The sequence below is a fragment of the Lagopus muta genome, chromosome 8, assembly GCF_023343835.1.
Source record: "Lagopus muta isolate bLagMut1 chromosome 8, bLagMut1 primary, whole genome shotgun sequence".
Classification (NCBI taxonomy): domain Eukaryota; kingdom Metazoa; phylum Chordata; class Aves; order Galliformes; family Phasianidae; genus Lagopus; species Lagopus muta.
The window spans coordinates 6,631,212-6,655,983 of NC_064440.1; the positions used below are offsets into that span (position 1 = coordinate 6,631,212).

A 24,772-nucleotide genomic window follows, 5' to 3' on the forward strand; every position below is an offset into this window, starting at 1 on the left:
AACTGTGCCAAGGATCTGGCATCCATGCTATGAGTTTCATATTTTTTTATAAGGTCTTTGGAAAGTCTACCACATAGAAATCACAGGGTTGAATTGGATGTAGCTTCTTTATGAATGAGTTTCTTCATCTATAGAATCAGATTTCAAGAGGTCAGAGAAAGAAATGTGTTTTCATAAAAATATATCCTGCCCCATACAGCACACCATAGTGAAGTTGTGTGTGTACTGTGTCATCGTGCGACGATGCTTAGGAGAATACGGTAAGCCATTGTCTGCTGTTCTACTCTTGCTTGCCCAGGTTTGGAAATCTTGAAGTATGCAGAAGGAAGAAGTGCAGGCAGAAAACGGTAGATTATAAGCTCTGTATGTTTTATGACATAGTGAGTATGAAGGCTATGATTTGTCTTCGGCTTGCCCTCCTCAGTTAGGACCAGGGTGAGTCCAATTATTTGCCTTCACTGCATTTTAAATGGGCAATGTCTTGATTCTAGAAAAAATAATCGAGTGATTGGTATTTTCACCCATTTTTAAAAGCCTGTAAAAAGCGTTATTTAACTATTTTAGCCTTCTGATTTCAAGCATAAATATCTGATGACAATTGTCTTAAATCTTCTGAGATATCATTCTTCACGTGTGTTTCACTGGGATTCTGCTGAGCTGCTGTTTTACTAAATCCCCCAAGCTTGGGTTCTCATCCACCTCACCTCCTTCGTTTCCAACCAGACATCAGTTACACTAATAGCTCTATATATCTCTTCAAGATGGTTCTGTTTGACTGGAAACTGTTTCATTGATGCATAGTATTTGCATAAGAGAAAACTATCTTTCCATTCACTGTGGGGCTTCCCCTTCACCACAGTTCATTTTTGTTTGTGTGTAATACTGTAATGTTCTTTTTTGCTCTTGTCCAGCTCAATGCCAACATCAGCTAGGGAAGGAAGGCAGCAGAGAATTGCCATTAGTCATGGTGGAAGCATTCTTTACTGCTTGATGTCTCTGCTTCTGAAGGATTGATTATCTTTCCTTTGATAGCACCCTTATTTCTCTCTCTATTCTTTTTTAATAGTTTCTGAAATTTCAAAGTAATGCTTTTCCTTTTCTCTGTGCTTAGGGCTCATAACTGTCTTAATAGTAAATGTTCCATATGCTTAAGTTTTGTCAATGCAAGAGTTTTCTTGTGAAACTGTTACCAGAAAATCAGTTTAGTGTACAGCTTTTCAGAGGCTTATTGTGGCTGTGACTTGAATCTCACATGAGTCCTGCAAATAAATCAGTTCCCGTCTATTGAACATCACACCAGTACTGTTTCTTTGGAAACATTTGCCAGTGTCTCAGATTTAAATAATAGTAAAGATAGATACTGAAGCTAAATAATGTCCAATTGTCTTCCATGTCTTATAACAATCAGTGGCACATCGAGGCTTCATGGCAGCCCGTGACAACGGCTGGGATTCCCGGAGTGACAGCATGAATGGAGCCCCGACCTTTCTGCTTCTAAGGGCTGGGGCCTGCAGGAGGAAGCAGGATGAGGCTGGCTCTCACACGCTGCCATTACCCATCCCATCTGCAGCTTCTTGTCATCTGCTGCACCGCGCACACTGACGTGTCCTCAGATATTTGCACTATTGCAGATTTATCAGGAATGCTGCTTGTATTTTAAAATAAATACATGAAGTTGCATAGGCAAAACTGCAAAGTTTGCAAGGATTTATGAAAATGTTTAATTATAGGGAGTTCTCATTGCTGGTAATGATCTTCAATCTCCTTTTCACTTCTGGCTGAAATCACTGAAATTCCTTTTTTCCTCTTTCATCCATATTATCTTTTGAACTTGTTGGGAGTTTTGACATCTGTTTTGGCAGCAACAGATGAGATAAAGGTGAATGGTGCCCTTCTGCTCAGATAAGGGTAAAAAGTTTGGATTGAAACCTCCACTCCTGTTCTCTTTGGCTTTCACATACTTAAACTACTTCCTAGCACTCTTCAGCTGTTAGCCTGAGTTGGCTCTAACCTGTGTTGTAGCCCAAGTCTTTGCATGGGTTAATTATAGACAATTATAAATACATGACCTAATGAAGGAAGGCACTGAGGAGCTGGATTGATGTTGTATTTTGGTCATAGGTATTGTGCCTTCAAAAGGAGAAGACAAGAATCACTCTGTATGTCATAACGGTATTTGCGGATGAAATGCATGAAGTGACTGTAGTCTATAGGGTTACCATAACAATGTGGAGAGTCTGGATAGCTGCTTGAGCCTCTCAGTGAAGTGTCATGAGGTAGTTAAAAGGTAACAAATGATAAGGCTTCTCATACACTATCATCTGTTTTGACTATTTCTGCAAGTTGGTTTTTTTTCTTTTATTTCTTTTTTTTCTCTTTTCCCCAAGTCGTATTTCCAGTAAGTTCCCTGAAGACCTCAGTGCACCGAGGGTTTGCAGTTCTAAAGAGTGTAAGCCAGTTAACTGTGGAAATTTCTAGAGCTGGTTGGAGACAAATTATTAAAATATGCAACCCTTTTGTGGTATAATGGTCTCTCTCTGTGGCATTAATCCTTCTCCTTCTCGTACAATGCACTTGAAATGCTGCTTTTCTCTGTAGGCGGCAAGTATTGTCATAACTTCACTTCAAGAACTATTCACCTTTTAAATGTAGAAAACAGTTCTCATTGTACATCAGCTAGGGAATAATCCCTTTTCTTTCGCTCCCTCATCCTCTGTGGTACGCTGATGATAAGTGAACTCTCAAGCAGTTCCAATTTCACAGGAGCTTTCATGGACTGCAGAGCTCTGGGTTTTTCAGATACCATTTGTTCAACCAGAGTCACTTGGAATGTCTCTCTGTTTTTAAGTCTGACTTCTTAATGTTGCTATGTTCAGCCTAAATATTGCAATTTAAAGTGTGAATTCTTGTGGTTCTCTCATTAATGTCTTCCCATTCTTTTTTCTAAGTAACTACTGGTGGCTCTCCCTACTGCTGTCAGCTCCTCAACCTCTGCATTACAAACTGCAGAGTAGGATGAATGTACAACACTAAATCAAATGTCTGCAAAGTTGGCTTCACACACATAGGAAACCAAAAATAATGTGACAAATTAAAGTGACTTTATACTTTGAACCTTGAATAACTAATGCTTTAGAAGCGTTTAAAATAATGCTACATGCAAAAATACAGCTGGTAACATTTTTGATGTGCTGCAAGCACAGAAACAATCATAGCATTGTTATTTCCTCTTACTGCTTTAAATCAGATATGGAAAAAGCACAAGAAAGGCCTCTGGAAACACAGCAATGTTTGAAAACTAATGCTGAGTGCTGTAAATCTGCAGGACAGTCTGAATTTCTCAATTTGGAATGCTTTGCACTCCTAGGATAAGCTAAAATGTAGCAGGGAATTATTAATTGCATCACCACACCTATATAATGGAGTTCACTGTAGTTATGTAGGAGTCAACGATATTCAGGCAGTTTCTTTTGATGAAGTAATCGGGTTGCTTCTGGGGCCTGTTTCAGCTGCTAGGGGCGTGCTTCAAATGTAAATGACTGCCAAATGGATTCCTTCGAAATTCCAGCCAATTAAAATACATTTAAAGTGCAGCTGGTGGAAAGCAAAAGGCTTATAATTGCATAAGAAACGTTTGGGCATGAAACAAATCCCTGAAGTCTGGGGAACAACATTATTAAATAATGCGTTTCTGTAGAAGGAAAGCAATCAAACAAAGTTATCCTAAAGTGCAGTCAGCGGCAAAGATGACACTTTTAGCACCACCTTAACACAGACAAAGCAGGGAGTGTGTTTGTCAGGGTGTCGGTTTTCTACCCTTGGCTCTTTAAACCATGCAAGTTTGGCAGCTTGCCCTACGTGGTGCTGCATACAAATATTGACAGAACACTGTGGTATTTGTTAAACCCCTTCTTGGGAAGCCAGTGATTAAAACTCTGACGGAAGATCTGAGAACCTCAGACATTATATTTTTTCATTAGCACTATAATATTTACAGAATGAAACAGAACACAGTGAATTGGGTGTCATGAATGACCTTCCTTTTCTGCTTTGCCTTGTAAGTAAGGAGAGAGTTTTTTTTTTGTTGTTTAATGTTTTAAATGTTGTTCTAAAGAAGTTTACAGTTAGTAGCTCTGAAAGAAGCCATTAACACTTTCAATTTAACCTCATGTTTCAGGAGAAAGCTCAGCTTTCAGATAAAATGAGCTGTGCAGTAGGTGACTGACTCTACCCACAAGAGGCTGTGCACAGTCACTGCTGATGCTGTGTTCGATGTATGCACAAATGTACACCTGTGTTCAAATGTTGGTACTTGCTTGACATGTTATGGTCATGCTTGCATTTGCCATACAAAGTTGAAAGCAAGGCTTCAAAGTTTGCTGCTTTTAATATGCCTTTATGAAGTTTGATTTTGCTGATCATTGTGCTGATTTGAGAAATGCAAACAAGATTTTCATATGTGGCTCAAAGTAATTTTTTTTAAGGTTAAAGTTTTATCAGAATATTTTCTTTACCCATTTATTATTTAGCAAGTAGTTGAAATTAGGTGAATGAAAATTTTTCATATTATCTCAGTTTCTGATTGAAATGTCTTACAGAGCTTGCATTTCCTTCTATGGATTGTGCTGTTTTATCTTATGAAATTCATGTGAATTCATGTGAAATTTGTACTTACCTCCTCTTCCAATGTATTATGCTCAGTCTGTTTTGATTCCGTGCTTGTTAACTATGAGTGAAGGCTCCTGCAAATTTTGTAGTGATGGATCATATTGCAGCAGGAAGGGGACAGTTAAATATGTCTTGTTAATTGTTAATGTGTAAGTAGGACAGAATACATGCTCATGAGGTAAACGTATGCCAAAATTGATGTCAAGTAAATTATGAAATTAATTTTAAAAGAGCATTTATCACGAGGCTTAAATATGAATACACTTATACTGTTAAAATTAATGCAGTTAAAAGCAATGAAATTCAAGAGACTCAACATAAAAAATCTTTAAATTGACCGCTTGGTTTTCTTTGTGAGGTACCCTTTGCCAATAGCAATTATTCAGGGAGGAAAAGCTGTGTAATAGATTGAAACTACTTTGTTTGGCTAAGTCCTACACATCACTGGTTGGTCACAAAACTGGGGTCAGTGTGTATTTAATTGCAATAAGTATTAAGGAAATATATACTGTGTGTGTATGTACACGAAGTACACATGATATGTAAAATACAAAGTATCTGCAGTCTTTATGACTAAGTGACATGAATTATGCACACACAAGTTATAGCAACACTTCATCTGTAATAGTGTGGAAGATCTGATACAAGTCTAAAGGCAATAGGAGTACAGAAGGAAGTGCAAAGAATAGCTGACCATAAAGGAATGTTTTAGACCAAAGCAGTTATGACCACAATAGATTGCTACTACTAATAGAAATTATTTTTGTATGCTATGTGACTTTTAGCAAACTGCCTATTCGGGGTGCTTTGGGGATCTGCAAACAAATAGGGCTATATATGTAAATTTTTATTACAGAATGCCAAGTAAACCTTCTCTAAACAAATCTGCAGAATAAATGGTGTGGGGGATGAGGAGGGCAATAAATGAGTAGAGACTCACCAAAAAGTGGGCTGTTAGTCTTTTTGATGGACCGTCAGGGCCAGCAATGGCAAAACTTACTTCAGACTAAGCCTCCACCTTAAATGATCTTGACTGAGCATAAATAAAAAAAATCAATCTAGGTTCTCCTGCATTTTCATTTTGTACTTTTCCCACATGCAGTGATGGATGTATCTCCTAGGTCCAGTGATTCGGCTAATATACTGCCAGGAAAATGAGAGGGATGCTTAGCAAGTGTACAGTAAGATGAAAAGCATGTTTCAGTACTTCTGTATTTCCTTCTTGAGCTCATTGTACCAGCGTTTGTCTGGGCTTCAGCTGCTTGCAAATCAGAGCCTTCTCTGCTGCCTAATTAAACACAGAGCAAGCATCTCTTCAGGGAGCTCACTGTCCCATGGGCGCTGCTGCCTGGTCCCTGGAGCTGGCTGAAACTGAGGTGGGGCCACATGTGGCACTTTCCAAACAGCAGTGTGCTTCTACACAGGTGTTAAGGAAATATGTTGGGAATATTAAAAGTTTTTTAGGCCTCCCTGGGGTTAAATATCCTTTGGAAAGCTGGCTTTCTGGATTGTTTCCTTGGATATTAGACCTTTAATTCTGTCAACAGGTGGATTTTTGTTGGGCTTTCCCACAGAATGACTTGCTGAAAAGCTGTATAACTTTGGTGTGACTCCACGGGGAAAGTTACGTGAGTCCCAACTAAAGGATCAGGATAATTTATGACGGCAAACAGATGAGAACTTTTCTGGGGCGTTCCCCTGGGTGGTGTTACTCAGTGATTCTACTACAGCCATAGCCACTACTACTTCATATCTTTGGCAGATCAGACTGAAATCTTTGGGTATCTGAACAATTTGATCTACGTTATTAAGACTAGGATGGAGTCAGTAATGATTATACTGCCCATAGGACTAGAGAACGGCTATTCTGTTTTTCTGAAAAGCAGAGCACTCTTTGGTTTCTGCATGAAAACATCTATTCATTTTACTTAGGATTTACTGTTCCTATCATAATTTTGCAGAACATGCAACATACTCCCACACTCAGAGAAGGGAGGACAGAAGCAGAAGAAAAGCTGATTAGTGGATGAAGATGGCTGTATCACTCAATTTAGTAGACCTTAGCTACTAGGAAAAGTCTTTTTACTTGGATGGGGGGGATTTCTCCCCGCCACGTTCATGTATTTTCTTGTAGCTCTGAGCATAGATGTCTCTGCTTCTTATATTAATAGTGACTCATGTACAATATTAAGGAGCTGATGTGCAAATGAAGATATTGGCCTGAGGGTGATGTTGCCCCGTGTTAGCCCCAATAGCTTCAGTATTTCTTTCTTCTCATGCTCATCATCACTCCAGAATGTGTCTGTGCTCAAACACAAGGCAGTAGTGCAGCGCACACACAATGAGCTAAGGTTGGTAGGTAACCATTTTGCACCATCAGGCAAAGATCTGATGGTCTGTATAGAGCTTTGCCAAATGCTGGAAGGCTCCTGAGCTGATTCCATGCTCTGAGCATGTGCTAATAACTTCTGGTCATGCTGATGACAGAACTGATGCCAGGGAAGGCTCAAACTCTATTCACAAGTCAATTAGGAATTAGGAAATCTTGAGGGAAGAGACAAATGATTGAAAATGTGTGTATGGCTTTCAAAGAGTGACAGAGAGGAAAGGGAAGCAAGATCCTCGAGTTTAGATTCTCTGCCATGAATGCAGTCAAACCAGAAATGTTTCTGTATGAAGTGGATCTTCAGCTGTCAGTATCTAGCAGACCATTAGGTGGATTGGCAGGGTCAGAAAGATGCAGGAAGTATCTGTGTTTGATTTTTGTATTCATTTCTGTTATCTTTGAAATCATGTTGTTTTGAATTTTGAAATGAATTATTTATTTTATTCACTTGAGCAAGGTAAGAATAATTTCAGAGTACTTGTTAGATATGAATCCAGACTGTTGTAGTAAAGCATGGCAAACATTAAATTTGCACTGCAGTGTCCTTGGAAGCTCTGGAAGGGCCAGTTGTGCTGGTAGGTTCTAATGAACTTTGAAAAGTAATTGCATGGGCTGGCCTGAGTCATGTTCCATGCAAAACCCTGTGTCAGTAGAAGTCCTCCATTAGACAATTCACATTGCAGTGATGTGCAGTGCATTTGAAAGTTATGAGTGAACTGAGAGTCATGCTCAGAGTATGAACAGCTTGGAAAAGAACATCTTGAAAAACAAGCCAAAATGACAGTGCTTGTTTTCCAGATTGAAAGTGAAAATCTGTTGGTGATAATAAAATAGAATTTTTCATTTGCAACAAAGCTGTCTGATAGCCTTCTTATAATCTTGGGACCTGAGAAGTGAAAGCAGTTACAACTACAGCATCTGTGTGTTTGTAGAGAGTTTGCTGAAAGAAAGTACAATTGCACATGTGTTTCTTCATCAGAAGAGATGATCCGTTCTTTTCAGTTGTATCATATTAGTAATTTACTTGTAAAGGACAATTAAAAAATCCCATATCCCTTTCTAGGGATATTTTAAAGCCAAAATAGGGAGTATTGTTGCATTTTGGACATGTTTGCTGTTGCAAAACAAGGTCTGTTGGGGCTTCAGCTCTTGGATTCCTGTTTCTGTGGGATTTAAAAAAAAATAATTTTGCCATTATTTGGATCAGTCATTGATTTGGTTAGTATTTATGTTGGATCTCGTGTAATGAAATTGGAAGGCAAATTGTTGGAAGAATGGATAATTTCCAAATACAGTGGTTGTGTGATGCGTAGAGAAAGAGAAGAAATACTAAGGTAACATTTAAGTAGCTACGCCTTCTGACAGTGGAAGAGCTAAAGGATAGAGTCTGGATGGCACTTGTCCTGTTTACTATCTTTATTGATGATCTAGGTGAGGGGATTGAGTGCACCCTCAGTAAGTTTGCAGACGACACCAAGTTGGAAAGAAGTGTTGATCAGCCTGGGGGTGGGAAGGCCCTTCAGAGGGGTCTGGGCAGGCTGGATTGCTGAGCTGAGGCCAATGGGATGAAGTTCAGCAGGACAAAATGCTGGGTCCTGGACTTTGGCCACAACTCCAGGCAACGCTACAGGACTGGGACAGAGTGGCTGGAAGACTGTGTAGAGGAAACAGACCTAGGAGTGTTGATTAACCCTCAGCTGAACACGAGTCAGCAGTGTGCCTGGGTAGTCAAGAATGCCAGTGCCACCCTGGCTTATATAAGAAATAGTGTTGCCAGCAGGAGCAGGGAAGTTATCATCCCTCTATACTCAGCCCTGATGATGCCAAACTGTGAGCACTGTGTTCAGTTTTGGGCTCTTTACTACATGAAAGACACTGGGGCCCTGGAGTATATCCAGTGAAGCTGGTGTCTAGAGCATAAGTGAAGGGTCTAGAGCATAAGTCTTATGAGGAGTGGCTGAGGAAACTGGGATTGTTCAGTCTGCAGATGAGGAAACTCAGGGAAACCTTATCACTTTCTGCAACTACCTGAAGGGAGGTTGTGGTGAGGTGGAAGTCCCTGTCCCACATAAAGGGCTAGAGGAAATGGCCTCAAGTTGCACCAAAGGCAGTTCAATTTGAATATTAGGAAGAATTTCTTCTCCAAAAGAGTGATCAGATGGTGGGATGGGCTGCCCAGGAAGGTGTTAAAAATATATTTAGATGTAATAAGAAATGTGATTTGGTGGGGAAATATTGGTGTTAAGTGGACGGTTGGACTGGATGATCTGAGAGGTCTTTTCCGACTTTGGTGATTCTATGATTCTGTTCTGTGATTGCAGGAAATCTCTACTGTTTGAGTAATTGTTACTATTTGTGCAGCTAGGTCTTAGACAAACTTCTTTATTTTTCCTTTTATGGTTTGATGTCAGAAGGGAGATGATGGGTAGCCACAATAACAGATAAACCTAGAGCTATCTTTTAATTACACAGATTATGAGATTGGCAAGGCTGGTTCAGTTGTTCTTCAAAATCTAGAAGCTGTACGCTCTCTGGTAGCCATCTCTCTACAGAGCTTCACCAAGTGTTGAATCTAGCTCTTAATTTCTAGTCTTTAAAGTGTTCATTGAAAATCTCACGCTATCTGTCTGAGAGCTTGTGGATAAGCTGAGAAGACAAGTCCTCTCAAAGTTGCTTACACAGTTTGTTGGTGGCAAAAGAGACAACTCCCTAGCCTTTCACCCAAGCAGTAAAATTGTCATGCTTACAGTGAAGTTGCCAACCATTCTTTCCTTGCTAGAAAGTGATTCTAATGATAACAGTAGTTCAGCTATCCAGAGTCGTGCAGTTCAGTGCAGTAGCCTAGAAGTCGAATCTTGTTGCAGTAAAACTATCAATTAAGATTGATAAATAAGGGCATCTCAGTTAAATGAATTTTGAAGGCCTTTGGTTATCAGTATGTAGCCAAGCTTCACGGGGATAGTGGATCCTGGACCTTGCTGAAATTATTCCTTTGAACCTACATCCTGCCTACAGGACTAAGGTCATTTTCCTGTCCAAAGTCAAGGAGTTCTCCCTTTTCATTATTCTGTGGTAGAAGATGCCAAGCAGGAACTCGGGGTAATTTTTATGAGACTTCTGTGGTAGCCCCATGAATGCTGTCTTTGTCACATCAGCCCAGGAGAATTCCCTCCATTTAGGGCAGCTGGACTGAGAGCTGAAACTCTCTTTACTGAGAGCTCTGTTTCTGTAGGGCTAGGCTATGTCTCCAGACTCTGATCTGTATAAATTTGACTGCTCCAAGGAAGAACCTGCTTTTATTTCCTTAATTTGTTGGAAGAGAAGTAATTTAGTTCTATGCTCCAAACTTTTGTCCACAGTGGCTCAGATCTGTGGCTAGTCCTAAAGGAAAAGCCAACTCATTTTTTCTTTCCAAGTCACCCTTCCAGAGAAAATAATAGTAGCTGTGTAGTTTCTACTTTTTCCACTCTAACCCCTCTGTTCCTGTAGGGGTTATATGCATGGACACTAACAAAACAATACTGTATTTAGAGTCTACTTTTCAGTTTAGAAAGGCTACATACAGATGAAAAAGAAACTGACCCACTGTAAAGGCTTGCATATAAGGAGGCTGCTGCAATGGGGATCAAAATGCATTCGCGTTCAAAACAACATTTTTAACCTCAGCTTCGCTCTCCAAGATAGAGAAGTTCAAGGAACAGATATTGTTATGATTGCCAGTGCAGGTTAAATTTTGAAAATTATTTTGTACTTCCTGGATGCTTCTGTGGAGAAACACAGTAATTTTTTTTTCTTTTGTCATTTTTATTGCTAACTCCTTATTTTCAATAATGTGATACTTAGTTTTTCACATGAATATCAGTACTTGTGCACTCTTATAACTTAGAAATACATTTTGCAAGGAATATCTATGTATGAAATGTTATGGCTTACAAATTCCTGCAGGAAATCCTTCTTCCTTTTGTTGTGCATGCATTCATCAGGGAAGGGGAAGGCTCACATGGGCTATGCAGATGACAGGAACAATGATTGCAGGGCACATCCTGTCTATACTCAGCGCTGCATGGCTGTCTGCGTATGGGTTGGATGTGCATTTACAGCTGCTTTGTGAACTAAGATGTTGTAAAGTGCTTTGTGATTGTGTATGATGCAGACATTGTATCATTATTGACAGTAAAACCTGAAAGTATATTTTATTGACTGACTCTCGCTAACGGAGCTTTATGAAAACAGCAAACAAGTCTGCCTGTACTGTGTTTGGTCACCTCAGGAGACCACGATAGAATGATTTTGAAACTAAGAGCCTGTAGATGGATTCTTTGTGCATTTGAATAGGATAGAGCGAAACATATGGAAGTTTCTCTGGGGAATATCACACTTTGTTGTGCAACATACAGGTTGTGTTCAGATCAAGCTAGGGGTACTTCTAACATCTGTCCAGCGCTTTGAAGCATATGCTACAGTTCGGCCAGCATCCAATACATCATTGATATTGGCTCTTTAAGATTGCCTTCCACCTCATCTGTGCTAACCTCTACTTCACCATGGAGGATCTGTTAATGGCATATTTCTTTGATTGACTGCTTAAAGTTTCACGCAGTTGTACTGTGAGCAAAGAGAGATTTTCTATAAAAGTATAACTGTAATAATAATAATAATAAGCAGCAAGAGGCTATCTATGTGCTAGGACAATGAAGTGGAGCATTTTTTTAGATTTTATTTTTTAACTGCTACAAAGCTATTTCCATCATGCACAAGTAAAAAACAACAGGAGGGAAGTGGAAGAAGAGCAGAGAAAATGAGTCTTAAATTACCTCTTAATACTACTGACCTGTTAGCCTCACCTCAGTACAGGAGAAGATCATGGAGCAGATACTCCTGGAAGGTATGCTAAGGCATATGGAAGAGAGGGATGTGATAGGGGATAACCAACATGACTTCACCACGGGCAGGTCCTGCCTGACCAACCTTGTAACTTTTTATGATGCCATAAGATGGTTCAGTAAATCAAAGTTCAGTGTCTTGCACCTGGGTCGTGGTAACCCCTGCTATCAGCGCAAGCTGGGGAGACATAAGGATGGAGCACAGCCCTGCCAAAGAGGATGTGGGAGTACTGGTGGATGGGAAGCTGGAAATGAGCTAGTGATGTACCATCACAGCCCAAAAAACCTATGGTATCTTGGGCTGCATCAGAAGAGGTGTGACCAGTAGGATGAGGGAAGGGATCCTATCCTACTCTGCACTGATGAGGCCTCACCTGGAATAATGTGTCCATATGAGGAGTCCTCAGTACAGGAAAGATGTTGACCTGTTGAAGCACATCCAGAAGAGGAACACAAAAATTATCCAAGGAGTGGAAACCTCCTCTACAAGGAGAGAGCTGGGGCTGCTCAGCCTGGAGAAGAGAAAGCTGAGAATTGACGTGGTGGCAGCGTTTCAGTCTTTAAAGGGTGGCTATAAGAAGGATGGGGACAGGCTCTGTAACAGAGTCTGTTGTGATAGGACCCATGTTGCTACTGCTGTCTTGCTCCTGGCACTGACATCCCAACTGTCGGAATCTACTGAGTTGGGGGAAAAGGCTATTTCTATGTGAGGAAGTTGCAGAGTGAACCAGAAAGGCAAACAAGCAAATGATTGGCCAGAAGTCACACGAGTGACAAAGGCAAAGTTTAATAAAACAAAAACCAAAATAAGACAAAGTGACATTGTCTTAGTTAAGTGCTTGTGCTTTAGCAAAACCAACATCACCCTATTTCTGACTATGAAGCTCTTAAATAATTTTGCTTCCTGCAATGACTGTCATTCTCATAGAACTTCTTCGAAAGATGAATGTATTCCTGCCTTTTGACAGTTGCAGTCATTTTCTTTGAAGTACTACAACCTTGGCTTTGCAAAAGGACTTCCAGAAATGAACGCTGATTTTATGAAGCTGCTGGTCTCTGTCTCATGTAGAACAGTGGTGTATGGAATGCCTACTGAAGTTGCAGTCAACTGTGTTGCTCGTCTCTTGTCAAGTGTTCCTCTTAATTAAAAAAAAAAAAAAATACAAAGTCATTTTGTGTGACATCCCTCACTAGGTGGACAGCTGCATAATAAATTTGGCTCTGAAATCCTGCTGATACTTCACAGAGGATACTAAGATTGTATGCATTTGTTCTTAAAGGTGTGATGACACTGCAGTGGGCCTTTATCATCTGTAGGGCTTTTGATTTGAGAGGATGATAGTAAGGATACTTCTGCTGTCTTCTATGCAATCATGATTTTATCACAAGCAGAGTACCAACAGCAATCTAAAAGAATGGATAAACAAAACCAGATTTCCTTGCTAGTAAAAATGTGCCATAATAAACTATTTTTATGAGAATTTAAACTGGTGAAGTGGAAATTCGTCCTTCTTATTACTACATGGGAAGAACTGTTACATAGGAAGTTTTGTTCTTGTTGTTTGAGAAACCAGATTCCCTGTGTCAGAAAGATCTTCATTATTTTTTTCCTGAGAATTTGGTTAATGGGTTGGAGACCACCTTTAAGGTAGTTTGCAGCTCTGCTTGTTAATAGTAATGGAGAAGAGAACAAGTGGACTTCCCTACAGATTCACCACAAAATTCCACCACGTTGGTTCCTTACTATACAACAGTTTGCATTTTGCACAGCACCTTGGGAAAATCTCATGGACTGTTTTCCTCTTCAGAACCTGAGGACTTAACTGCTTACATTTCTGAGCAATATTTTTGGCCACTGAAGAGGATTGTTATAACCTACATGATTCAGGAAAAACTGCTCTGAGAATGCTCAGCTGAGACCTCATGGACAATTTTATTTTACACACTCAAAGTAGAGCTTTGGTTCCCCAGCAAATGCTATCCACAGATCTCAGTAGGGTCATTTTTCTGCCCTACTTGAGAGAAAATAATAATTATTCAGGAAAAATATTTTAGAGTTTGAAACAGTTTTTCTTTATGTTCACCGCATTCTCAACTGACCAAACAATAAACAATGGGAAAGTTTGTCTCAGAAACACAACTTAGCAGAATAAAAAAAAGCGGGAATTCTTTCAACAAAGTATATTCTATTCTTCTTAGATATTATAAAAACTGATGTCACTTGTAATTCTTCAGGCAAGAAAAATCCTTCCAGTTTGCAGAACATCAATGCAGTCATTTTTTCCCTTGACTAATCTATAAAAAGACATTGTATATAAATGTTATTTTCTCTGCCAGAAGTGCATTCCTGGAACATAATAAAGGCTTTTTTGTTTTTGTTCAGTAATTTGGATAATAGTTTCTCCATGAGGTTTCATAACATTTATTTACTGCCGTAAATGATTGGACCAAATAATTTCAACAGTCAAAATTGGAATCCCTCAGCAGTAACATTTCTTATTGTATTAATACTGTAAATATTATGCTTAAAATAATTTCAAATGGCAACTTCATAGAAGTAAAGTAACACGGATATGAAATGAATCCACAGAGAGCTGTGTGAAGCACAGGAAATTTTAATGGATGCATCAATTAGGTAGAGTCAATAGGTGGAGGCAGTCAATTTAGGTGTCTGCTCCTGTTGTACAGTTTAGGATGCATGGGAAAGGGAAAGCTGGGCCCTGCCACGTGGTGTACTGTGTGAGATGGATTGCGCTGGGTAACACACAACTAATGTCTGATGGCTGGATGTGTGGCTTTTTGGTTGGAATCAGCACTTATGCAATCAGCCTCTGGATGAAACACATTTAGCCAGTTTGTGTGCTTCTGCTGAAATTGCTATTTATGTATGATGCATTTGGAAGATCATGGTGTAATGAGCAATGCTATGCCCTATTGTCCTTACCCCTCTAATTGAAAGGAACTCCATCAGAGCTCATCCTGTCTCTCACTCTAGCCATGTACCATTCAAGAAAGTGCTTGTACATGTCAGTCTGGCTGAAATTCTCCTTTCTTTTTGATTTGCTCCAGTTCCTTGGCATCTTTTCTTCATGTGCTAGTTACGGTTTGCATTGCTGTCATCACATGCAGAGTGCTGAAGGTGACCAGAACAGCCTAAATAATCATAATAATCACTTCTAAATAGAAAAATTGCAAAATTCTCAGGTTTGGACTTGTTTAACATGCAATTACCTGAACACAAAGAAAAGCTGTCAAATAATGTTTCCACAGGTAATTAAAGTCCTCTCTTTTTCCATTGAAGGAAGTCTTATCAGAGCAGTGGTGAAAACATAAAATCACTTAAGCTTTTGAGGTCTTTTGGCTCATGTAATATTACAGTCTTATTCCAACCAACTGCACAAGTGCTCAGTTGTTGTAAAGGTACACTGTGTTTTACTGATGTCCTTTCAGCCTGTTTTTCAGCCTTATGTGTAACTTGCATGTGTACCTACATATGTGCACGTTTATTTCTGTGGCTGTGCAGAATCTAGAGGAATACTAGCGAGAAATGCTTCTGACTGTAGTGCATCTCTTCTTTCTGCCCAGACAGAATGATGTGATGAGATATCTCTTTTGGCAGTCATACACTCATGAGTTTAATTTCCAGAAATATTAGTCACCTGGGCTTGCAAAAACACCTGTTGCCTGTGCAAACCTGCTGGTGTAAATACCCTTGCTGTGATGAAAATATCCTCACTGTGATGCTCCCTATCTAGTAGGTCTCATTTTCTCTTCAAAAGATTATTGTCTTCTTGATACTTAATTGTGCCTTCTTATCTCACAAGTAAATGTCAGAGCTATTGGGGGGCCTATGGACTGGAAAAATAATGTTCAAAAGGGAGTCTCTTGATGTTACGGTGTCTGGGGTCTTCCATTTGGCAATAACACCTGATAACAAAAAATAATTTTGTTTCACAGTTCTGTATTTGTTGTATTAGAGCAGCAGTCTGCTTGTGTTTGTTACTTTTTAAATATTGCACTAATATGGTCAATCAAACAGCATCCTTCTTCAAGCATCCTGTGACACAAAACCCAGAAAAACCTTTAAAATAATTGGTTATAATTGAACCCCAGCGACTTTGATGCATTTTCCAACAGAGAAAACAGAGAACAAAAGCATTGATAGACTAAATGCTGACTAAATGTACTGAGCTAAGTAGCATTCAGCTAGAGGCTGGTCTGGCCGTTCTCATGGAGAGGTCTGAGCAACGGGACCTTGGGAGAAAGATCAGATCTTTTCCTGTGAGGTGCTTCAGCGGAGCTGGGGTATTCTTGTAAGCGGTCCTTTCATGTCCATCAGTCTTTTGTGTCCTGTTAGAACAACGTAACAAATACCACTATTTTTTTTTTTTCTCCTGTAACACCTTTAAAAATAGATTTTACTACTGCTGGAGAAGTTATTTTGCAGTTTAATTTTCATAGTCAGAGGCTTTTCATTAGCACAGCTTCCTATGACATTAGTTTATTCTGCATGTAGTTCAGTTACATTGTGGAAAATCACGGTAGTAAATATCTTCTAGGTATACAGCTTTTTGTAATCAGTTCCTGACAACATCTGTCAAAACAATATGGGAAAATCCTGGCTTGCTTTGTCATTACAGAATGGGGCTGTTTGTTTATTCAATAGAAGAAATAAAACATTGAGAGGAGGCCAAAAGAGTCGCACCGACTCAGTCACTGAGACTTCCAATTTCCAGCTACAGGATATTTTGGTTCCAGCATTTCACATCAATAATAAACAATCTTTATGGGAACCATTAAATGATAAAAATGAGTACATGAATTGAGAGTTAGGCTATATATTCTTTAATCTGTTGTATGTTATAGTTTACATTAGGGTCGATCTTGAGATAGGAAAGAAGCAGATTCTGTATCACAGGAGCCTGATTTTCAAATAAATGTTTTCCAGCTATATGAGAGACTATCAATAATTCATCATAGAGTTCTTCTGAGATGATCTGCTGATACAAACTGTCAGAGCACATGGTAATAATACGAGCATTTACGTGATTTACAAATCTACAAAATAGCAAATAACTAGAAATTTCTTCAGCTGACAGTACACATAGGGTCCTGAATGTCAAAGCCTGTGTGTGTGACGGCTGCAGCATGTGTAAGTCACACTCGACTGCTTAAAGTGGTCTCTAGCTATAAGTACATGCACTTACAATGACATCTTCATAGTCCATTTCCAATATCTGATTGACAGCTTGTATATTATATAATTGTTCATTCTCTGATGTTGTGTTAACTCTTAATACCCCGCAGTGCCTGGAAATTACTGTGGTATCTCTTGGCAAGCAGAATTTGTGGAGCACAAAGTGTGGATGTTTCCTGTCACACACGGTGCCATCTGGTCCTGTGGGTTTTTGGTAATTTGGATATTCAGCAGCACCCTGGAAATTGTTCTCCAAAAAGAGGATTGGAATATTTTTGCATTCTTGTCCAGTAAGGAACTATAGATTTCCTTTTGGGATTATTGAGAGGAAAGCAGGAAGCAGGAAGGGGTAAAATCCATGTGGTAACTTTGGAAAGGGTGTCAAAATCCCCCAATATTTATCCTTTAATGTTTATTTAAGATTTAGTGTTCTCAGTGAAGCTACCTCTACAAGTACTGTTCATTTTGTGCTAAAAAGAAAAACAGAACCTCAGAGCTGTAGTCTCAGGATTTACATAGATTGAAAGTTTATTTTCTGCTCATGTTTTGATAAATCTTCCTTCTGGGCATGAGATGTAGAAACCTTTGATTAAAGCTTGCATTCTAGAGCAAGGGGTAAGCACTGTGGATAACTACAGCACTGTTCTGTAATCCTGAGGCTGGGGAAAAGATCACAGGGAAGATGCTGTGCACCTGATGTGGTAGGGGAGACTTCTCCAGCATTTGGTCACATTCAGGGGAAAATGTTTCAGGTAAACACCTGGCTCTGAGAAGTTCATCTAAGATTGCCCTGCTCCAAATACCTGTGTTGTTTTCCTTTTAAACATGCCATCTTGAGGATCATTGTTTTCCGTAGATATCCATAGAAAATGAGTACTTAGTATCTGGAAGGTGTGGGGTTCATCATTTTAGAGGGCATGACATGTTCAGGAGCATTTGGCATTGATTTAGGAAGCTGTGTTTCCAATTGCTAGTGCTATTGAGCAGGGCATTTACACACACAGGTTCGTAATGCCTTCATTTGGAGTAAATTAAAGATGTGCTAGCTCAAAAGACGCAGCTGCTCAGATAGCATCATCTAGATCTTCAGCTCTGACGCCAGCTCTTCTGTAACACACCAGCCCTGTGGGTCTGATGTCATGGGGCAGAGCTGACCTCCCTGTAGGGCTTGACTCTGCACTCAGCTTAGTGAATTATGACTGAGTCAAGGCTGCAGGGACAGCCAAAAGCCAAGCTCTTCCTTATTTCTGAAAACTAGTAACAGTGTTTTAACAACTGCATAGATAGCGTCAGTATGCAGGCTAGTTTGCAAGACATTTAAAATGTATTGACCTTCAAGGAACTTAATGGGCACTGTCATTAATATCATTCTGTGTGAAAAAAATCAAATGGTTGCATATGTGTATCTAAAATGCTTGAGGCTACAGGGAAAATATTGGAGCAATGAGAACATTCTCACTAACCTGGAGATTAGAGAAGTCTTTTTGGCAGGCAGTAAACGTAGTTTGCTTGTAACACCTGCATATACTTGCATGTCTATGATCTTCTAATTTTACAGTCTTTCGTGTCTATTCTTTCCCAGATATATTTGTAGAATTCATCTGATCTTCTACTGGAAGTTTTGTTGGGGAGACAGAATGCCTAGTACAAACAGTTCCTTGTGAATGGTTCACTCCTACAGTTATCAGTCAGAGAAAAAATGCAGCTCAATAACCTCTTTTTAGTACAGCTTCTGATGGTAGTAATTAAATGTATTTTTAAGAAGCATGACATATAATATTATGCCAACTCCAGCCATGACATTTACCTTTTCTGCTTTGTGTGCAAGTAGTCCCTATGAAGATACAGTGGCATTTACTGTTTATCTTGCCAACTGTCTTCTCACTGAATCTTTCTGAGGGAAGGAGATGAAAGAAGCTTGCTTGTGTTCAGTTTGTCTCTTTTACTGCCATTGGTTCAGCACAGTTCTGGTTGTAAAGAATATCTGTTCTGTGATGTATCTGGCCATATAATACAATTTTTATTAATGCCAGGATTCTGAGGTTGGTGGAAATCTTCAGGTATGTTAGGTAGCAGCTGGAAACCACAGTGAGTCCTACTGAATCAAGCAAAGGTGCAGAGAGTTAATGCAGCGGGCTCCTGGTGTGCTGCAGGTGGAGAAAAAACATGAGCAATGAAGTTAATTAGGAGGAAATGTCATTTTATTATTTGCCCAAATTACTTGGTTTTAAAATAGAAAGTAATAACAGCAAACCTTTCATGAACAGGACAAAGTTCATGAATTAGCATGAGAGTTTCAAGCATTCATAAACTGACTTCTTAAGGCGGGAGTGGTAACCCTGGTCCTGCCAGATAAATAAGCTATAATTAAGTTCTTCATTTGTCATGTTTTATAAATAGTACTTTTTCATGGGTGTCATTTTAAGTAAAAGCTTTTGGAATGGATCTTATGAACAGAAATCTGGTTTTAGGATTTTGTCTGCACAGAGAAGCTACTGCAAAATGAGTGGCGATCACAACAAAGTAGCTATTCCACTGTGATGCTCTGTGCAGGTATTTCTAATGCCTTCTGTGTGGAAAGATTTCACACAGTGGCGACTGCTCTGTCCCTTCCTATTTGGCAGGAAGACTTTCATGGAGGCTACCCACAAGATTATCTAGTTCAATAGGATTGCCCTAACTTGAAGCTTCACTAGGGTGTAATGTTGTCTGCAATAGGGAAGGGAAAAGTCTTTTTTAAGAGATATTTTTTGAATGTAGCAGAATACCTACATTTCCTATAGAATAAGAATGACCATCATTACTTATGTTGATATTGTTTTAGATAATTTTAGTTAGATTATATGATGAAAGCACTCTAACATCAGCATTGCTGTTCTGGCTGAAATCCTGATATTTTGAAATTATTTGAGTGGCAGAAAGCTGTAGGTATTAATTGGGCCTCGTTATAGAAACAAAAAGAGATCTTGATATGTCCTAGGGCTACACAACAGTAATTTCCATCTGTTTAAAGACATGTGCCAAAGTTAAAGCACAGGAGAAATTATTCACATCCGAACTTCTAAGGTGTTTGGAAAAGCTCTCAAAGGAAATTATAGATATTGTGGGAAATGAACAAAATGTTGGGGCTTTATTTAAAATTCTTAGCCATCATCCGTATACCGATGGTACGGTGCAAACAAAACCACATGGCAATGCATTCCAGGGGCTGCTGTGCCTGTTGTGTTAGAGAGGAGAGGGGGCAGCAGCAGGGGAGAGACTGGAGAAGGTGTCCCACATCCCTCATGTGTCTTTGATGCCTGATCTCATGGTCATCACACAAGCCTTGATCCAAGTAGTTGAAGGGTTTGTGTTTTTAGTGCCAAACGCACTAAGCAAATGATAATTACTTTGCTTCATCAGTTGTATATCTGCAAGTATTTGAAAGCTAAGTATATGGCAGTCAGCCTTTGAAAGCAGGTTGGAGCTGTTCTGAATTGCTATGATGATATTAAAGTCAAAGGAACATGAAGAGGAAACTAGCAGTGCTGAATGGTAGGTACTTGGGTTTGTTGATCTTATGCAGATACAGTAGGATGGGCAGCTGGCCTGAGACCTGCCCCACTGATCAAAAGGCAGGGCTAAGCCTTCACATTTTTCACATTATCACAGGCCTTACCAAAGTCCATGCTTAGCCTTGGAGGTGCTTTTAGGATGTTTTAGGATGAATTATATCAGCTCAGTCTCTTGACTAGGCATCCCATGACTAGGAAAGCCTTTTCAGGCTGTTACTCACAATGTGAAGGTAAAGCATTTCCTTGCTTTCTCTCTCTGAAAGCAAAATGCAGATAGATGATGGCTCCTTCTGGAGTTCGTCTCCCAGAGTTGTGGGGAAATCCAGGAGCTAGTTCTGAGACTGCCTGGTGGGGGGTGGGGGCTGCTGCAGCACAGCCCTGCACTGACAATATCCTTCCTGCAACCCCATGCCAGGAGTTGGCATGTCACAGCACTGGCATAGCCCAAGGAGCTCCTTAAAAGCTGCTAGCATGTAACATGACTTTATCAGCTGTTTTATTTCAGATGGATAAAAATTTATCATAGATCTACTATTGTCCGTAGTCACCTATATGTTTACACTAATGGAAATAGAAAAATATGTATCATGGCATGAAAGTAAACAGTGACTAACATATCTGCAAGGACCCACTGCAGGAATTGAGGAAGACTCAGACCAAAGTAGGAAACCATAAGCTGAACATGTATTTTATTTAGATCTAATCTATATGGAAGTCAGCAGCATCTGATTGCATTTCTCTCTCATAGCTGATTCTCTTAACCATAGGTTCACATTAAAACAGCACTTTGACATCGAGATGATCCAGCTATTTTATTTTAACGCATGGCATTAAGTAAGCTGGGTGGCAAATTGTCTTCTCAAACAGATTGACTTGTTCTACTTTTGGGGAAGGAACAGCTGAATAGCTTGGAGGGAAATCTGACAGCTTAGAAAATTTATTATAACTGATGTAACTGAGAGTGAATTATTTGTTTTTGAGTGCTAGTTTGCTTTTGATGCTTTTAATCTAACTGAAGTCTTTATCATACCATTTGAAATTATCCTCGGGGGTTGAGGTTATCACTGAAACTTGCAAAAGTAATTGATACTTATTCTGTGTTGTTCACTATGCTTATATGATTACAGGATGAGTTTTTCCTCTCTTTATAGCATGCAATAAAATCTTCAGTGCTCTATAGTAGGGGAGGCGGTATGATAAACCAGAGCAGCCTTCATGTGATGTACCTGCCCTGCCTACCTGCTGGTACCCTTGTACCAGCCAGACAAACAGAATGGAGGGTTTCATTTTGCAGGAAGGATGAGAAAATTTTTCCTCACAAAACCAATTTCAGGCTGTTTCATCGTTTCACAAAAGCACGCTTTGCTCTCCTTCCCTGAAAAGTATCTAGCTGGTTGTTAGGAGTTGTTTTATTTCACAGATTTCAAGTAATCATAGCATATTGTTGCAATCTTGTGTTCAAAGTGTGCATGTAATTTGTTACTGTACTCTACAGCAGTCCAGGATTTTTCATAGGATGTCACAGAGAATCCTGAAGATATGCATTGAGGTACTTCTTGGTAAGCCTTTGGTGTTGTCCGGGGAATGCTGACAGCACAAAGAGCAGTAATTCCTGGACTTACATTTCCTGACAGCTCCATTACAGCTTTAAGTGAACGACTCATCCCCCAGGGGTTTTACCTGTGCTGTTGGATCAACTTTCTGTGGGTCCCAGGGGTGTTATGGCAGCAGGGGGTTTCAGATAGACATGTTTATTATAGTTACTCAGGAAAATGGGATGTTTTTATCAGCCCAAAGTGTGTCCCAATATGGAAATCTGTAGTATTAAAATCAGGCATGTTGTTACAGCTCTTATTTCACAAGTCATCTGCTGGTGGTAGTGGTTCCTCCCTGTCCTGCTTTGAAAGCAGAATTGACAGACCCAAAGAGAGCTTTAAATGATAGTAATCTTTCTCAAACAATTCTAGGATTGTTTTTTTCCTACAGCCTTTGGGATCAAGGATAGTGCTGAGAGCTGGTTTGGTGCACATGGGATCCACGGTGACATTGCTTTCACAGCTCTGGCTGATGTCTGCAGCTGCTTGCAGGTACTGATTAACCCTGTGTGTATGCACTTTGGCAAATAGAGCAGGCAATAGAGCTGCTCAAAGGATCACTGGGTCCACATGCAGGGGTCAATAAAACACATGCAGGCAGACAGTGGGGCCTATCTCTTCCCTCCTCAGGCTCCCTCTAAGGCCTCTTTCTGCCAAGGGCAGGAATAACATCATAAGCAGAGCTCCCTATGGCAGGCACAAGAACATCAAGCAGCAGCCCGGCAGTGAAGAAGGAAGGCTGCTCAAGTCAGCCACTGCTTGTTCTTCCTCCCCAGGCAGTAGAACAAGGGAAAAAGAAGGGATCTCTGTGAGAGCTTTTAAAGATGCTTTGTTATCCCATTCGGTATGGAGAGTGATATACCTATTTGTTTGAGGGAAGTGTTTGTTATATTACGGATTTACATTACGTGTTTAAAAGCAATTTACATAAAAATTAGTTCTGATTTATGTAAACTCCACTGAAGAACTTTTTCCCTTAATATGCTGATGTGCTGCTACCTCTGTGCCACGCAGCGTAAGGCCAAAGCTTCCAGCCAGATTCTGATCTTCATCTGGTGCATACACATGAGAGGACAGTTTAGAAAGCCATCTGAAATGCATAAATTCTCTTCCTTATTTCCTGTTTGGTCTGATTACCATGGCCTGCAATATAGCAGGAGCAATGGAATTCTGTGGCTGAGGAATGGAGAGTGATATCTCAGCCTTGTGCTTGCTTTGGGAAGATGGCTGACTGATCCTTTGGAGTGTGAAGGTGTCAGGACGGAGCAAGAGGAGCAAAACCATTGAGTTGAGAGCACAGGGCTGTGTGACTGGCAGTCTCTGGGAAAGAATCTCTGCTTGACATGTACAAAAATGTAACTGATTGCTCCAATCCAATGGCCAGTTCATTGATTAAAAAGGCAAGTGGGCTCTTATCCAGGAGTGCAGTAGCAAACAAACAGCTCGGCTGAAAAACAAGGCTGCTTAACCATCTGAAAGAGCATGGAGCCATCACAGCTGCTGCAGAACCTGTCACGACTTGGCTGCCAAGAGACCAGATGCTCACAGCAGAGGAATGTGTGTTTCACAAGCTGATACCTCTGCTTTCTGACACACAGGGACACGTCCGGAAAGGCAGGAGGGGAGCGTCAATTAGTCAGCTTCCCCATTAGGTGCCAGCCCTGCTGGAACCCCAACACCTGTAGCAACAGGCATTTTCATCAGAAATAGATTATGGAAATAACCTTCTCCTCTTAGGAAAGACCATTTTCAGTAGCCAAGGGGGGACTGCTACCCGTATGTGAAGTTAAACCACACAGCTGAATTAATGATCTGACACATTGGAATCTAAATTTGCAGGGGCTTACCCCTGTGATAAAGGATATACAAAAGCCCTTGAACGTACGTTAGTTTTGTGGCTGCTCCAGAATGCACTAATGCCATTGATTTCAATTTACTCTGGATAAGGTCACTGGTGGCTGAATCCATCTCATGACTCCAGAAACAAGAGAAAAAGGCAAAGAAAGAATAATGGCTTAAATCAGGAAATTAATGAAAGCCAGTCCTAGGTGCTTGTATTTAGTAATCACATTTAAAATGCTTCTGAGTTTCCTGGTAGTTAAAAATCCAGTTTCTGCCTCGTTCTTTCTGATTCAAGTGGCAACAATCAAAATAGACTTTGTAGGATTTGCTTAAAGCTCTGTTTTACAATGAGATAGCTTATAGGGAGAGTCAATCACATCAATTTGGCCTGTGAATACTTTTTTTTTTTTTTTTTAAATTCTACTGAAGCATAAGTTATGGCACCAAAAAAAATTCAGGAATAGATATCAAATCATTGTTACAGCTGGAAAAATAATATGCACTGATTTAAGTTCTCAACCCATCTAGAAAAGTTAAATGAGTTCTTTCATTTTAGCTATTAGTTTTCTTATGTGTCAGTATACTGGGTCAGGCTTCATCCTGACAGTGAAGGACAGCATTTCCCATGGCGGAGGACGTGAGTTTGG

At 39.9% G+C, this 24,772-nt stretch overlaps 1 protein-coding gene across 1 annotated transcript in view; it reads left to right on the forward strand.

Moving 5' to 3' along the window:
• The first annotated feature begins 3,932 nt into the window (after nucleotides 1–3,932).
• Nucleotides 3,933–24,772, forward strand: part of NCKAP5 (NCK associated protein 5) — a 362,852-nt gene continuing 342,012 nt past the window's right edge. Inside the window, exon 1 of the mRNA XM_048953741.1 lies at nucleotides 3,933–4,057. The gene's annotated coding sequence lies outside the window, so the exon portion shown is untranslated. The remainder of the gene's footprint in view (nucleotides 4,058–24,772) is intronic.